Raw genomic sequence first — 16,079 nt, 5'->3', positions numbered from 1 at the left:
AGCAATCACAACATATTCTTGCCAAGCAATGAATGATGTCAGTGTCTCTCTTGTGGCATTCAAGTACAGTGCTGAGGTCAGCTTTGTTGGTGACGAAGCCTGATACATGGGTGTTTGAAATGTTCAGGACTTTAAAAGAAGCTGGGAGCCATTCTGTACCAAAAAACTTGAAAAGGTCAGTGGAATAAACACACTGAATTTGAACAAACGTTTGAACTTCAAACATTATTTCATAGTGACGTTGCATGGATTTAAGTGCCAAATGCATTCTGTCACGAATAGCGTGACGGAGGAAGAACCCAATTGCAGGCAGCGGGGAGGAATGAAGGGGTTAACACAACAGACTTTATTTAAACAAAGAAACAAAACAAAAGACCCACAATGGGGTAACGAAGACAGAACTAAATATAAAAAACAGAAACAAAAATACTTCCCACGAGGGGGAAAAAACAGCAGGACAAAATAACGAACAAAACACGACCAAACGTCAAAACACAAGGCTAGACTGGATGAGACAAGGAGCACAAGGTACAGGTATACGTACATACACAATCCACGAGCACAGGACAAAGAAACATGAGGGCATTTTATAGGCAAGACAAACGAGGGATAATGACACAGGGCAGGTGGGAAACATTAGACACGGCAGGGAAGCAATACATGAAACGAGAGGGGCAGGGCCAATGACAAGACACGAGAAAACACATGGAGTGTCAAAAGATAAACACCCCATGGTCTTCTCAGACTAAACATAAGGGCTCCCCGATCCTGCCACACGACTAGAAAATCCTGAACAAGGCATGCAGGACCGTGACACATAACCAAAGACTTTGTCATGGCTCTGCCTCAGGACCAGGAAATTCAAGACTAGGTGAGGCAGAACCATGACAACAAATCCTATAGATATTTCTAAAAAAAGATCAGTACATATCACATTACAATGGTGAATTAAAAAATGAAATGAAGAGCCACAAACCTGTATATTAAACTTTAAAACACTTGGGTATATTGAAACAGAACAGTTATTTTAAATTTAAGATGCAGTATAACAAACAAAATTTCACCAAAATAGCTGTAAATAGAGGCTGCAATCATGTGAACCGCTGCCTTTTATATGAAGGTGATGTTAAATTCGACGACACACCCGCGCTGCATCCCAAATCGCATACTCTATGAGTAGGTACTCAATTTCAGTAGGTACGTACTCAACAGGGCAAAATGGGTACATACTGTTTTCCGTGAATGGGTGTAGTATGTATGCGATCAGCCGTTGTCCGCCATATTGATGATCTTCTTCTCCTTTTTAATGGCGGGGAGCAAATTAAGTTTGTGGTGCATATCCGCCACCTACTGTACTGGAGTGTACACGGGCCAGAGATTAACCATGTGACGTAATAACAAGCGCAACAATTAAAGTTATGAGAGACAGATGCATTAACATCAGTAACGCTATAACTTTACCTTCCATGAGTTTTCCCAACATTTGCAACATGTTTGTAATGCCTTCACAAAGGAGACGTCGGGCATGTGCTCGACGATCTCGCCTTAGGAGAGCACTGCTGATTTTATTGTCAAGGAATATAAGTATTATTGCTTATAAATTAATGTGTACCCTAGAAATGCATTGCTAGCCCACACCTACACTTGTGCACAATATTATTGATAAGTGCTGACCAATACTTATTCATTTTTTTCCTGAAAATGATATATTGTATTAAAATAGGCTACTAAATGTAATTGTATTGCCATATGCCATCTATGCATTAATACAGACTACAAAAGTGTGAATGCATACGTTTTCAGTGAATCAATGACACAATGCATGAAGTAATGTAATATGTTTTATTTACAGGAAACTATAGAATAAACATGAATAAAAAATACGTAAATTTGATGTAAGAAAATAAATGAATTTAATTATTATTAAAACACTTCTGTGGGGTTGTGTGGAAATATTATTCAGTTAGAAGTATGATTTAATTACCAATATAATCAATAAGTGTTTTCTTTCATTAAATCATTAAGCTGTGTGCTTTTATCATGTGCTTGCTATTTTACTCAGTGGAAAATTACTGTGATAAAGACAGAGTGTGTGTGACAAGCAGAGTGAAACAGAAAAAGAGGGGGTGAAACCACAAAGAGGAACAAGCTCTGTGTGTACGTGCAGAAACAGAACAGCTCGTTCTGACAAGTCTAACTAAGTCAGCACACACACACACCCAAAGAGTCACACAGAGAAGGAATGCTATGAATTAATCCACTGCATATGTTTTAAGTATAATCATGAGTTTTGATGTGTTTTATTGAATCATAGGATTAAGAAACAACGCTGCATAATTAAAGCATTAGATGATTGAGTGTTTTTTTTTTTACTGAAAGTATTTTGATATGTTGTCTTGCCACATGAAACTGTCTCTAGGGAACACTTCTTGAAACTAGCAACTGACCGCAGGGTGCAAAAGATGTGTTGTAAAAGATGTTGTTTTGCAGGAACTAACAAAGAAGGACGGAGTCAGATAAACGTGGTTCACGGTGATTGGTTGCTAAGGAGCAATACTCCCCAGAGAAAAGGAGGAGTCAGAAGATGAGAACGACGTCAAATACTGAATAAATATGTGTGTTTTTGAATAATCTGGGTTGTTGGCTTGTGGTGGAGAGAGGAGAACGTCTGACAACCCAGCGCTGTAAACCTTTTACATCTGATTAATAAAACTTCAGTTTAGAGTCTTGAAAAGTTTCTCTGCAGATTTTTGAACATGCAGGACTGCCTCTAAAGTCCAACAGTTGCAAGGAAACTAAATAAGTAAAAATATATAAAATTATTACCATTCTTAAAAGAAAAGAGACTCATACATGGTTTTATAGAATTCACCAAGGGGTTGATAATCTTTGGATAAGTGCTTTAAAGATAAGTATTTTTTACATTCATTTTTAAAACAATTTATAGAGGGTTTACTGTAATTCCACTTGCTTTTATGTATTTGCCCATTGTAACAATGATGTTTACCATCAATTGCATCTTTTTCGAAAAACCCTCTGCATAAACCAACACCTGGAACAAATTTAATGATGGGATATCTGTTCGATTTTCAATATTAAGCCATCTGTAGATATTCTGCCAAAACTGAAATGTGACTGGACAAGAAAAAAATTAATGTTCAATGGTTTCAGGCACTTCTAAACAAAAAACACAGGGATCTACCTCAAAACGGAATCTTTTCCTTATAATTTCAGCAGTCGGATAAACATTGTTAATAATTCTAAACTGCATATCCTTTATTTTAGGTATAATTGGCCATTTAAGATAATTACAAAACTTATTTTTAAAAACTTCATTATCAACATGGTGTATTGAAGTCTGTAAATAGCTTACTTTTTAATACTTTCCCTACTACTATGTTCTTACAATTTTTGTCCCCAATATGTATTCCTCCAATTTTCAACTCAGGCAGTCTAACAGATATATTTGAATATATGAGGGTGTTTTGTATTAATTGTTTTAAAGAAGGAGGGATAGCTTTACACATAGTATTAAATTCATTAAAGGAATATTTTATCTTAAGTTTCTCCATGAATGAATCATGTTGAATAAATTGACCAGCTCCATCAAACAAATCTAGAACATATAATACCTTTTTTCATACCACTCTTGTTTAAATACTGTCTTTCTATTTATTGTAATGGCTCTGTTATTCCACAAGGTAGAATTGTGCGGTGTGAAATTTGGGGTGGATATTATTTTCCAATAATACAAAATTTGTTTGTGGAATTTTGAAAGCTTAATTGGCAATTTGGAAATCTCAAAGTCGCATTTCAGCAAAAAGTCTAACCCTCCGACTATCTTGAATATACATTTTGGTATATGAAACCACATTGAATTAGGCTGTGTTAAATAGGTTTTGATCCATTTCAGTTTAAGTACTCCAACCGTTGATTCAAATTCAGAGGCTTTCAGACCTCCATTTTCATATTCTTTAATCATTTGAGATTTTTTAACATAATGAGTTTTGTTTTTCCATATAAAACTAAACATAATAGACTTGACCTTTTTTATCAGTTGAGGAGAAACATAAAAGGAGTAACATGGGTAAATTAGTTTAGATAGGCCTTCTGCTTTAGTCAGGAGAATTCTGCCCATAATAGACAGATCTCTCATAATCCAATGATTTAAAGATTTTTTCATACTGTCAATTCTCTCTGTTCTCTCATATGTAATTCTTTGGACAATACTACCCCTACGTATTTCACTTCAGATTTAACAGGAATGGATTCTATAATTTCTTCATTACATAAATATAGGGGAAAGAGTTCATATTTTTTTTAAATTTAAACATAGGCCTGATGCTGTAGAAAAAATGAAATAGTGTTTAGGGCTTTCTTGACTATGGATTTATCTTTTAAAAATATTACTGTGTCATCCGCAAATTGACTAATTCGATACTCATAATCAGAAATGGTTATTCCCTTTAATTGGGGATGGTTGACAAATAAATAAGTTAACATTTGAGTGCATAAAATAAACAGTTTTGGAGAGCGTGGCAAGGGGGGCGTGGTCTAGCGAGGTATGCAACGGGAGAGAGAGCCGGGAGACCAGCTGTGAGTAAATGGGACACGTGCAAACGATCAACACCTGTATCTAATTCCAGTAAGGACGCGGAGAGAGCGGATAAAAGGAGGAAAGCCGCATACACAAGAGAGAGACACACGGATGGTTGCAGAGAGGATCTAACCCAGGAAGCCGAGACTTCAGAGGATTTTAACCCGGACGGGGAGAGGCTTGGAACGCTGTGGAAGCGTCTGTCGTATTTTGTGTTGAGTAACTATAAGTTTGTGTGTAATGTGAATAAAAGCCAGTGTCTGTCACGCTAACCTCGTCCTCTTCCTTGCCCACGACTCTACATTTGCTACAGAGAGATTGGACAACCTTGTCTAATTCCACGCAAAATCTCAATTCTAGGAGTCATACCTGGATTAAGAGATATATAACTATAAATGTTGTTATAAAACATTTTGATAACCTTGCAAAACCTTTCCCCAAAACCAAACATTTTTAACGTCGTAATTATAAATTCATGTTCCACTGTATGGAATGCTTTAAAAAAAATCTATAAATAAAATAAGGTTTTCTGATTGTATCAATGATTGATAGTCTATCATATCCAGGATTAATCTGATATGATTTTGAATGTATCTTCCCTTAATGAATGCTGATTGATACTCCTCTACAAGTTTCCCAAGTATAAATTTAAGACGGTTAGCATACACTAGGGCAAGTAATTTATAATCTGAACATAACAGAGTTATTGGTCTCCAATTATCTAATGACATCAGTTGTTTTTTGGGTTTGGTAGCAAGGTTATTAATCCTGTTCTTATAGTAGGTGATAAGCTTCCTTTCTGAATGCATTCTAAAAAAGCATTATATAACAATTTCTGAATATCTTTCCAAAAATGTTTTAAAAATTCTGTAGTTAAACCATCTATTCCTGGTGATTTACCGTTATTCATTTGTTTTAGAGCTACATCAATTTCCTCTAAAGTCAACTCATCCTCAAGTAAGTGTTTGTCTTCCTCATTCAGTTTATGTATTTTTTCTCTTATATTCATAAATAAAGAATCACAGTCAGCTTTCTTATAATTTGATTTATAAAGGTTACTATAGAAAAGCAAAATTTCATCCTGAATTACTTTTTGATTATCCGTTATAGTATCATTAATCTTTAGCTTCAAAATGTTCTTCTTTGTTTGTCTTTAGTCTTTGTTTTTCAAGGCCGAAAAATATGATGAACTTTTTTCTCCTTTTTCAATCCACCATGCTCTTGAACGGATATAAGCTCCGTTTGCTTTTTCTGAATACAGTTCATCAAGTTGAGATTGCATTAACTGTAATTTTTCAAAATTTTCAGGTGATTCTTGTGAATTTACTGTCACTAAATTTATTTCCCCAATTAGTTCTCTTTGTTTCTGTTTTCTCCTCACTGATAAAACTTTGCCTATATCAATTGCTATTTGTTTGACCTTAAATTTAAACCATTCCCATTTATTTAAATAAGTCATATCTATCTTTTCAATCTCCTCAATGAGAGCTAACACCTGTTGATAAAATCTATCATTCTTTAACAAGTCATTATTAAACTTCCAAATATTTGAAGAGATTTGAGGTTTCTTAATTACCGATAAGGACAGAGTAACCATACTGTGATCTGTAAGTGGGGCAGCTGACATTTTACATTCTGAGACAATTTTACACAGTTCGCAAGAAATAAGCCAATAATCTAATCTTGAACATTGTCCATTACCTGAGGGGTTAAACAATGTATGCTGAATATTGTTTGGGTTAGAAACCCTCCAGTAGTCAATTACATTTACTTTTTTACAGAAATTCAATATAGTATCATTATACATAGAATGTGTACCTTTTTGAGGTCTCCTATTTAGCCATGAATCAGGAACTATATTAAAGTCACCCCCTATTATTACATTTTCTGCTTTATACTTTTGTTCCCACTCATTAACCAAATTACCAAGTTTCTCCAACATTTCTCTATTAGCCATTTTGTTATTATAACCATAAATACAAAGTAAAATATAACATTTGTCATGTATTTGTACTACTATCATTAACCAGTGGCCTTCCATGTCCCCTTTATGAACAATTACAGAGCCTTCAAATCTGTTAAATAATACCATCACACCGGCTGAATATGAAGATCCATGTGCAAACAAGGCTAAATCACCCCATTGAATTTTCCAAAATCTTTCATCATTCAAAGCAGAATGAGTCTCTTGTAGAAAAAAAACACAGTTCGCTTTTTGTTCCTTGCAAAATAAAAAATGGCTTTACGCTTAACTGTTTTTTAACCCCCTAACATTCAAAGATAGAAAAGAAACAGACATAATTTAACGTAACTTCAGTACGCACTCAACTTTTTGCTATTACGCAGGAGTGAACAATTTGTCCTTAATAAATCAATTACAAAAACCATACCGACTGCTACATGAACAATATAAATTTTAGTTTAAACATCCTTTTTTCCTTAAACGGTTTAATCAGATTATTTCCATCATCTGATATGCGGCAAACCTCACACACTTAAACATGAGACTAAGTGTTACCTTGAAAACCTCAGTCACGGGTCAACTCTGAGTCCATCAATAAGAGCATAGCCTTTTTTTAGAAAGGCTCTCTTCCCATGTTTCCTGGCTTCTTGCACTTTTGGCCACAATTTAGCACGAGCTTCGCGATCTTCCTTTGAAAAATCTTCTTTGAACTGAATGTTCATCTCTTTACACACTCTTGCCTCTCGTGATTTTTCCCACACTTCGTCTCGAACTGTCCGCATTGCAAACTAGATGATCACTGGCCTGGGTAACTTCCCAGCCAACATTGGTATGTGGGCCCCATGTGGGTTATATCTGGGCGACATGGGCTCCACATGGGCATGGGATAAAAAAGGGCAAAATATATGGGCCCCATGTGGGATTACAAATTTGGGTCCCATATAGGTTTGCCCTTATGGGACCTTTATGGGCTGCATGTGGGCACACGGATTTTGTGCTTAAAATACATATTATGCCTTTAAACTCCTTTAAATGCTTACATTTGAACATTTGTATGTGGGCCCCATATGGGTTTTATCTGGGCGATATGGGCTCCACATGGGCATAGGTTTAAGATGGGCAAAACACATGGGCCCCGTGTGGGATACCAATTTGGGTCCCACATAGCTTTGCCCATATGAGACCTTCATTGGCTCCAAGTGGGCATATGATTTCATGCTTAAAATACATTATGCATTTGAACTTTTTAAAGTTCTTATATTTGGTTGATAATCCTTTTAAACATACAAATATCTCAGATATTTAGACTGATTTTGTTATGTATTTAATGCAAATGGAGTTTCTGGAATATTTTTAATTCATTCAATAGGCCTGTATCAGTATTTTCTTCCTTTCACTGTCCTAACTGTATGAAAATCAACCATGATAGATAAATGCAGAAATCCAGGTCAAATCCAGAGTCTCACAAGCGACATTCATGCTCAATGTGATAGATACTTTCGACTTTGTACTTAGCTGCGCAGACCGACCGGCCTACGTCACACTACCGCGAGATCGATCAGGAAGCACTTGACTAGAAACAATGTCGCGGTATCTTGATGTCATAACCCGATTGCTTTGCGCAGGTGATGCATGGAGTCGAGCACACCCCTGACCGAGAACACTTTGTTCCGCTTGACAAAGTAGTTCTCCTGAGTTTTGGTAGATTTTTCTTATATCACATAATTAAATATTCTTTTGTTGAAAATGTTTAATGTTTAAATGAGAGCTATGATTTACAGTAAATCAAATAAATAAATCAAACTACAGAGGAGTTTCTTTATTGGCGGAAGGATATCTTTGGCAGAGCGCAGTGGCGCTCAATAACAATATTATTGATAAGTGCTGACCAATACTTATTCATTTTTTTTCCTGAAAATTATATATTGTATTAAAATAGGCTACTAAACGTAATTGTATTGCCATATGCCATCTATGTCAGGATTGCGGGGTGCGGAAGAACCCAAATGCAGGCAGGCGGTGAAGGGGTTAACACAAGACTTTTATTTACATGAAAACACAAAACCAAAACACCCACAATGGGGGAAAAACTAAACAGAGGCTAATACAATAAAACAAAAGACTTCCCACGAGGGGGCAAAAAGAAAACAAGAACAGTGAAACTAAACTAAGGACACGATCCAACGTCTAACATTAAACACGACAATACAGGGTAGGAACACAAAACTCACAAGGGAAAAAGGGTAATCCACACACGAAATCAATGACTCGACACACGGGCAGGAACCAAACACAACGTAGCACATCCACGGAACACAGTACAATCCACGAGCACAAGACAAAGAAACAAGAGGGTATTTAAAGGGAAGACAAACGAGGGATAACGACACGGGGCAGGTGTGGGTAATCAAACACTTAGGGAAGGATAAGGAAACAAGATGGCGGGAACAGAGACGAGACACTGGAAAAACACATGAGAGGTAAAAACATAAACATCTCATGGCCTTCCCACATAAAACCCAAGGACTCTGCCCCGATCCCCCCACACGACTAGAATTTCATAAACAAGACGGTGGGACCGTGACATTCTATGCATTAATACAGACTACAAAAATGTGAATGCATACGTTTTCAGTGAAGCAATGACATAATGCATGAAGTAATTTAACATGTTTTATTTACAGAAAACTATAGAATAAAAATGAATAAAAAATACGTAAATTTGATGTAAGAAAATAAATGAAATTAATAATTATTAACACATATACAAGTAAACATCACATAAATCAAAGCTTTATTTCAATTTATTGTTGTAACAAATGATCCTGTATCTACAGGCATTGAACCCCACATCCTACTGCCATCTCGCAACTGACCACCGTCGCCACCTTCGTGATTTTAACGAGTGTGCTCATCTGTCCCTGTAACAGTCAAACAAGATTCAAGTGACCTCTGTGATTTGTGCTCAATACTGCATTTAAATGTGGAGGTAGTACTAATGGACAAATAAAATACATACATTTTGTTTAGTTACTTAAGTAAATATGTTTATTTACATGACTTATATGTATCTATGCAAGCAGTGAACAATGCTTTGTACCACATATTAACAGACTTAAGCTACATTACTGTGATGTGCTCATTTGCAATACTTATCGAGAAAATGACGGGAAACATGTTACACACACATTAAAAAGCGTCTGTAACATGCGTATGGTTTAAATATTTGTCACGTTAAGTCTACTTCGAAGACGCGTGTGTGCGTGGAACGCACTTTTAAGCTAGACATATTAAAACACTGCATTTTCACAGCAAAATCACAAGTATACTTTACTATCTAGCATCTTAGAGGTTAACTTTACGCTACAGCACTTTAACAAATGCGACTGCAACGCAAAGAAACGCGTTGTTGGCTAGTAATAGTCACTTTTGAAAACACCTGCCTCGCAGTTCTCCGCTATGCTCCTGTATGAACTTATTCTGTCCCGTGGGCTCATGGGATAGATAAGTATCCCAAGTATCTGTCGCTGGGTGCTTCAGAATGTGGGCGTAACCAGTAAGACATCCGCAAATTTCTCACCTACTCTTTTATGACTACTGAAGATTCGGACATACTACTCTGTTTTCTCATACTATATAGTAGGTAAGTAGGCGTATTCGGACGCAACAGTAGTATACGCACGTCCAAATCTCGCGAGAAATAGTGCACCAGCCGGGAAATTCTCACCTACTGTTTTATGAAAACCGATGCTGTGTCCCAAACCGCATACTGTCATACTATATAGTAGGCAAAAAGCAGTAGGCGAAAGAGTAGTATGTCCCAAACCTCAGTATTCATAAAACAGTAGGCGAGAAATTTACGCCTGGTGCACTATTTCTCGCAAGATTTGGACGTGTGTATACTGCTGTGGCGTCCGAAACCGCCTACTTACCTACTATGTAGTATGTGAAAACAATATAGTATGTCCCAAACGTCAGTATTCATAAAAGTGTAGGTGAGAAATTCCCGGATGGCTTACTGGTTACGCCCACATTCTGAAGCACCCAGTGACAGATACTTGGGATACTACTATATCCCATGAGCCCACGGGACAGGATAAGTTCATACAGGAGCATAGCGGAGAACTGCAAGGCAGATGTTTTCAAAAGTGAGTATTACTAGCCAACAACGCTTCTCTTGGTGTTGCAGTCGCATTTGTTAAAGTGCTGTAGCGTAAAGTTAACCTGTAAGATGCTACATAGTTTAGTACATTTTTGATTTTGCTGTGAAAATGCAGCCCAGATAGCAAACTGACTCCGGAACGGATCCGCCCCGGAAGTGTCACAAGCTCCGGAACGGATGCGCAAAACGGGTCCTGAACGGAGTCCACTTGCACAGCGCAGCGGATCCAGAACAAATAAGGATTGCGGATCCGGACCAGATCTGGGGCAGACCCGCCCTGTTAACTGATAAAGCAGCTGATCCGCCACGGATCCGATCAGGACCCGTTTATAAAGCAGCTGATCCGCCACGGATCCGATCAGGACCCGTTTATAAAGAAGCTGATCTGCCACGGATCCAATTTGGACCCGTTTATAAAGCAGCTGATCCGCCACTGATCCGATCTGGTCATTCTGTCTGGATACCTTTCAGATCCCTCATTTAAAACTAGTATTCTGGCCAAAACTAGCTAAAGAAATATTTCAAATCTAATGGACCGACATTGGATAGACTGGATTGCTCTATAATATTTAATATGCCTGCCTTTATTAATAAAACATGATGAAATCATTCAAAACATGTAAATCAAAATTCAGCCATTTTAGCCAGTAACAATTATTTATGTATACAATTAATAGGTATTACAGAAAATGAAATGCAACCATAAATTGTCCAAAGAACATTTTTTATTTAATGAAAAAGAACACTTTTTTAATGTAGCTCAAGAAACATTTATTCTTATTAATGTTGCACTGCTTATTTTTTTGTGTGGAAACTGGGTTTTTTGAAGATGAATAGAAACAAAACTATTTAAAGTAGTAAACTTTATCTCAACTGTTACTACTTAACTGTTAAACGAACACTTCAAAACACAGAAGTTAACTGTGAAACACCGAAACGCTACTGTTGGGTGCTGACAGTGGGACGGCTCCTTGAGTTTCCCCTATCTGCTGCCAAGTTGAACCACCGTATTACGTGTTTTGTAATGTCATCATCAGTGGCGGCACGGGAGACATGGCTCTTTCTCACAGCACCTGTGATACACAAGCAAATTTTCATTAAACAAATTCATGAAATCACATAGGAGATACCAGTTTTTTTTAAGGATACACATAACCACTGTCTTTAAAACAAGAGTGTACAATCTGACATTTATAGGTACACTATGTAACTTTTGGAGCTCTAGCCGTTAATAAACAGAACTGCATGCGAGTTGTGAACCTCCGTGTTCTTTTTAAGTCTGTAGGCAAAGTTTACATACGTACCTTAAAGATGAAATTCTCCAAAAACAGACCAGTGGCACTTGAATGAGCTGTAAACTGCAAGAGAACACACACGCACAGTATCTTAATATGATTTAATATCTTAATATGACATGAAATAATTAGTCTACCAGAACTAAAGTTTACTGATACAAGTGGGTTTTTAAACTACGAAGTAGTTTATAAACCTAAAAACTTTTAACTTTAAATTATTGGTATGAATCTTTTGAAACTGCACATTTATTACATGTTAAAATCTGTAGTGTGGACCATTATTAGTATTTTGACAAAATAGCTGGCTAAATCAAGTTTAAAACAGTATCAACTCTTACTTTACTCGGTTGTTTGAAAAATGAAATACTGCAAGACCAGTGGCACTTGAATGAGCTGTAAGCTGCAAAATAACACACACACAACAGACACACACGCGCACACACACACACACACGCACAGTATTTTAAGATTTAATATGATATGAAATTATCTGAAACAACATTCATGGGGAGGTGGAGAATATATGTCAAAATATTAACAAAAGACTCAAACTATACCAGAAGTTCAGTGTAAAAAAACAGGTAACGTTAACGTTAGGCCTAACATCAGTTTATCTCGCCTGCTATTTTACTGGAAAGGGGAGAAAACATGCGCTCAGGGTTGGATTAAAATCCGATTGAATCACCCCACCTCCTAGAGAGATAAAGACATTCCGTCCAAAAAGCTTTTACTCAAAAAGTTATTTACCAAATTAATTTTACTCAACGCTAATGACAATGTGCTGAAACTTGGCTTGCAAAAATCACTTCAGAATTAAAAACATCAAGCAAAGCAATCAACAGTAATGTTACTGGCTACGTAACTGTACAAATAAAGCATATTTTAACTATTCTTACCGTGTTCCGTCCTCCCGACCTGCCAGCTCCAGCGTTTCCACTGTGTGAGGAGATGGATTAATATGGGATTCCTTTTGTGCCAATAAGAATGAACGCAAACTTTTAAAAAACGAACAAAAATATACAATGTGAAAGAAAAAAAACACTTTGATAATGAAAACAATAAACTCAGTTGCAAGAATGTGACATGATTTCTTAACAATTTTTTAAGTTTCGTTTTTGCAAATAATAGTTTTGAAGTCGCTGCTAGATTTTTCATTTGCGCTTTCCGAGTTTTCGTTTACGCTTCTCAATTTTTCGTTCGCCTTTCTGGCACAATGCTCACGTGTGGGCGGGATTTATGGCCACTTTACTCTCATTGGTTAGTGAGATTTGGATTGACAGCTCCCTGACCAGGAAGTCGAAACTGAAGACAGTGCAGCGGATTAGAGAGCAATCTTTTTGCGGTTTTCTGTATAGTATTGTTTTAGTGTTTGTACTTCAATTACTTTCTTATTTTGTTAGTATATTAGCAGGGTTGCCAACAAAGTGTTATGCTTCCAGTTCATATTTCTAATTTATACATTATAATCTTGGTGGCATTTTATGTATTGTTTCTATCTTTAAATGTTTGCTTATAGTTTAAGAAGTCTCTCTTCTGCTTTTCTCTAACCTGTTTTATGTAGGTGTGTAAATACATAATGAAATTGATGTTTGCAAGAGGCAGACTAAATTAATAAAACATTCATAAGGCCTCTAATTATGTCACCTTATGAATTTGTTTTGTTGTAGCTTTTAAAAAACATAAATGTCATTTGAATGTATTGGTAGTGTTTTATGAGGTGTACTTTCTGTGAATGTAATGAAAGGGGTATAATACTGTACATTCACCATGAGTTTAAAAAGAAAGATACAGTACTTGACTTATAAGTGGACTTAATTCTTTAAAAGGAGACGGTATGCAAGAGCAACATCGTCATCCTCCTCCTCAGCTGGACACAAGTCACCCTCGGGTACATTTATGTAACCGAGATAATAAAATCGCTAAAAGTTTTAATCTCTGTACAGTAACTATGCAGCAATGTTTTCATTTAGCACGTTCATTTCTCACAACCCAATAATCTGTAACATGTCTTTATTGGATGTTATAATGCAAGTTGTTCGTTCCTTTTTAAGAAAATTATCTTACAGTCCATAAAATAATACCTGACAGAAAGTATAAAGCACACAATGAACGAGCTAAGTAAAGACAGAATTGCTACTGTACAGGAATACAACTTTTAGCGATTTTCTTTATTATCTGAATTACATTCATTTACCTGAGGATGAGGAGGACGCTTGGATCCACACCGCGCGTGACTTACCAACTTCAAATACCAATTACTAATATACTAACTAAATAAGAAAGTAGTTTTAAGTACAAACAATAAAGATAACAGCATGCAGATCGTTCTCTAAGATTCGTTGCACTGTACTGTCTTCAGTATCGACTTCCTTGTCAGGGAGCTGTCAATCAAAAACTCACTAGCCAATCAGCGTAAAGCGGCCATAAGTCCTGCCTACACGTGAGATTTGTGCCAGAAAGGCGAACGAAAAATTGAGAAGCGTAAACGAAAACTCGGAAAGCGCAAATGAAAAATCTAGCAGCGAATTCAAAACTATTATTTGCAAAAACGAAACTTAGAAAATTGTTAAGAAATCATGTCACATTCTTGCAACTGAGTTTATTGTTTTCATTATCAAAGTGTTTTTTTTCTTTCTCATTGTATATTTTTGTTCGTTTTTTAAAAGTTTGCGTTCATTCTTATTGGCACAAAAGGAATCCCATAGATTAAGTGACTGTGACGGTTTAAAAAAGGCGCGTTCGGTCAGAGAATTCGCCCAGCGTCAGTTGCGAGTCCGCGAGTTGACAGTGCGTTGTGCGGAGGCGGGGCATATTCTGTGCGTGTGGCCGAATTGAATCTGAGAGTACAGCGGACCAGGTGACTTGAAGGCGGATCCGCCCCGAAGTCTATTGCTATCAGGGAGTGTTTTAATGTGTATAGCATAAAGGGGAGCTCCACGCACACACGCGTCTTCGAAGTAGACTTAACGTGACAAATATTTAAACCATATGCATGTTACAGATGCTTTTTAATGTCTGTGTAACATGTGACCTGTCATTTTCTCGATAAAGTATTGCAAATGAGCACATTACAACATGAAATACATATCACAGTAATGTAGCTTACGTCTGTTAACATGTGGTACAAAGCATTGTTCACTGCTTGCATAGATACATGGAAGTAATGTAACTAAACATAATGTATATATTTTATTTGTCCATTACTGTTGATGAAAATTTGAGTTGAATAAACAACGAGTTAACACATGTGCAACTACCTCCACATTTAAATGCAGTATTGAGCACAAATCACAGAAGTCACTTGAATCTTGTTTGACTGATACAGGGACAGATGAGCACACTCGTTAAAATCACGAAGGTGAGGATGGTGATCCGCTGCGAGCTGGCAGTACGATGTGGGGTTCAACGCCTGTAGATACAGGATCATTTGTGACAACAATAAATTGAAATAAAGCTTTGATTTATGTGATGTTTACTTGTATATGTATTAAAAATTATTAAATGCATTTATTTTCGTACATCAAATTTACATATTTTTTATTCATGTTTATTCTATAGTTTCCTGCAAATAAAACATATTACATTACTTAATGCATTATGTCATTGCTTCACTGAAAACGTATGCATTCACACTTTTGTAGTCTGTATTAATGCATAGATGGCATATGGCAATACAATTACATTTAGTAGCCTATTTTAATACAATATATAATTTTCAGGAAAAAAATGAATAAGTGTTGGTCAGCACTTATCAATAATATTGTGCACAAGTGTAGGTGTGGGCTAGCAATGCATTTCTAGGGTACATTTAATTTATAAGCAATAATACTTATATTCCTTGACAATAAAATCAGCAGTGCTCTCCTAAGGCGAGATCGTCGAGCAGCTATCCGACGTCTCCTTTGTGAAGGCATTACAAACATGTTGCAAATGCTGGGAAAACTCATGGAAGGTAAAGTTGTAGCGTTACTGATGTTAATGCACCTGTCTCTCATAACTTTAATTGTTGCGCTTGTTATTACGTCACATGTTTAATCTCTGGCCCGTTAATCCAGTACAGTA

General features: G+C 36.5%; 1 long non-coding RNA gene across 1 annotated transcript; it reads right to left on the bottom strand.

Moving 5' to 3' along the window:
• Positions 1-11,400: 11,400 nt before the first annotated feature.
• LOC130545919 (uncharacterized) lies at positions 11,401-12,370 on the bottom strand. The gene is made up of 3 exons (XR_008961729.1): positions 12,356-12,370; positions 12,027-12,080; positions 11,401-11,795 (listed from the first exon to the last, which is right to left on the bottom strand). It is a non-coding gene; the product is annotated as an uncharacterized LOC130545919 (long non-coding RNA).
• Between the last annotated feature and the right edge of the window lie 3,709 nt (positions 12,371-16,079).

Source organism: Triplophysa rosa, linkage group LG22 (assembly GCF_024868665.1).
Source record: "Triplophysa rosa linkage group LG22, Trosa_1v2, whole genome shotgun sequence".
Lineage (NCBI taxonomy): Eukaryota > Metazoa > Chordata > Actinopteri > Cypriniformes > Nemacheilidae > Triplophysa > Triplophysa rosa.
Note: the sequence above shows the minus strand (reverse complement) of the source record. Positions and strands in the feature narration are given on the sequence as shown.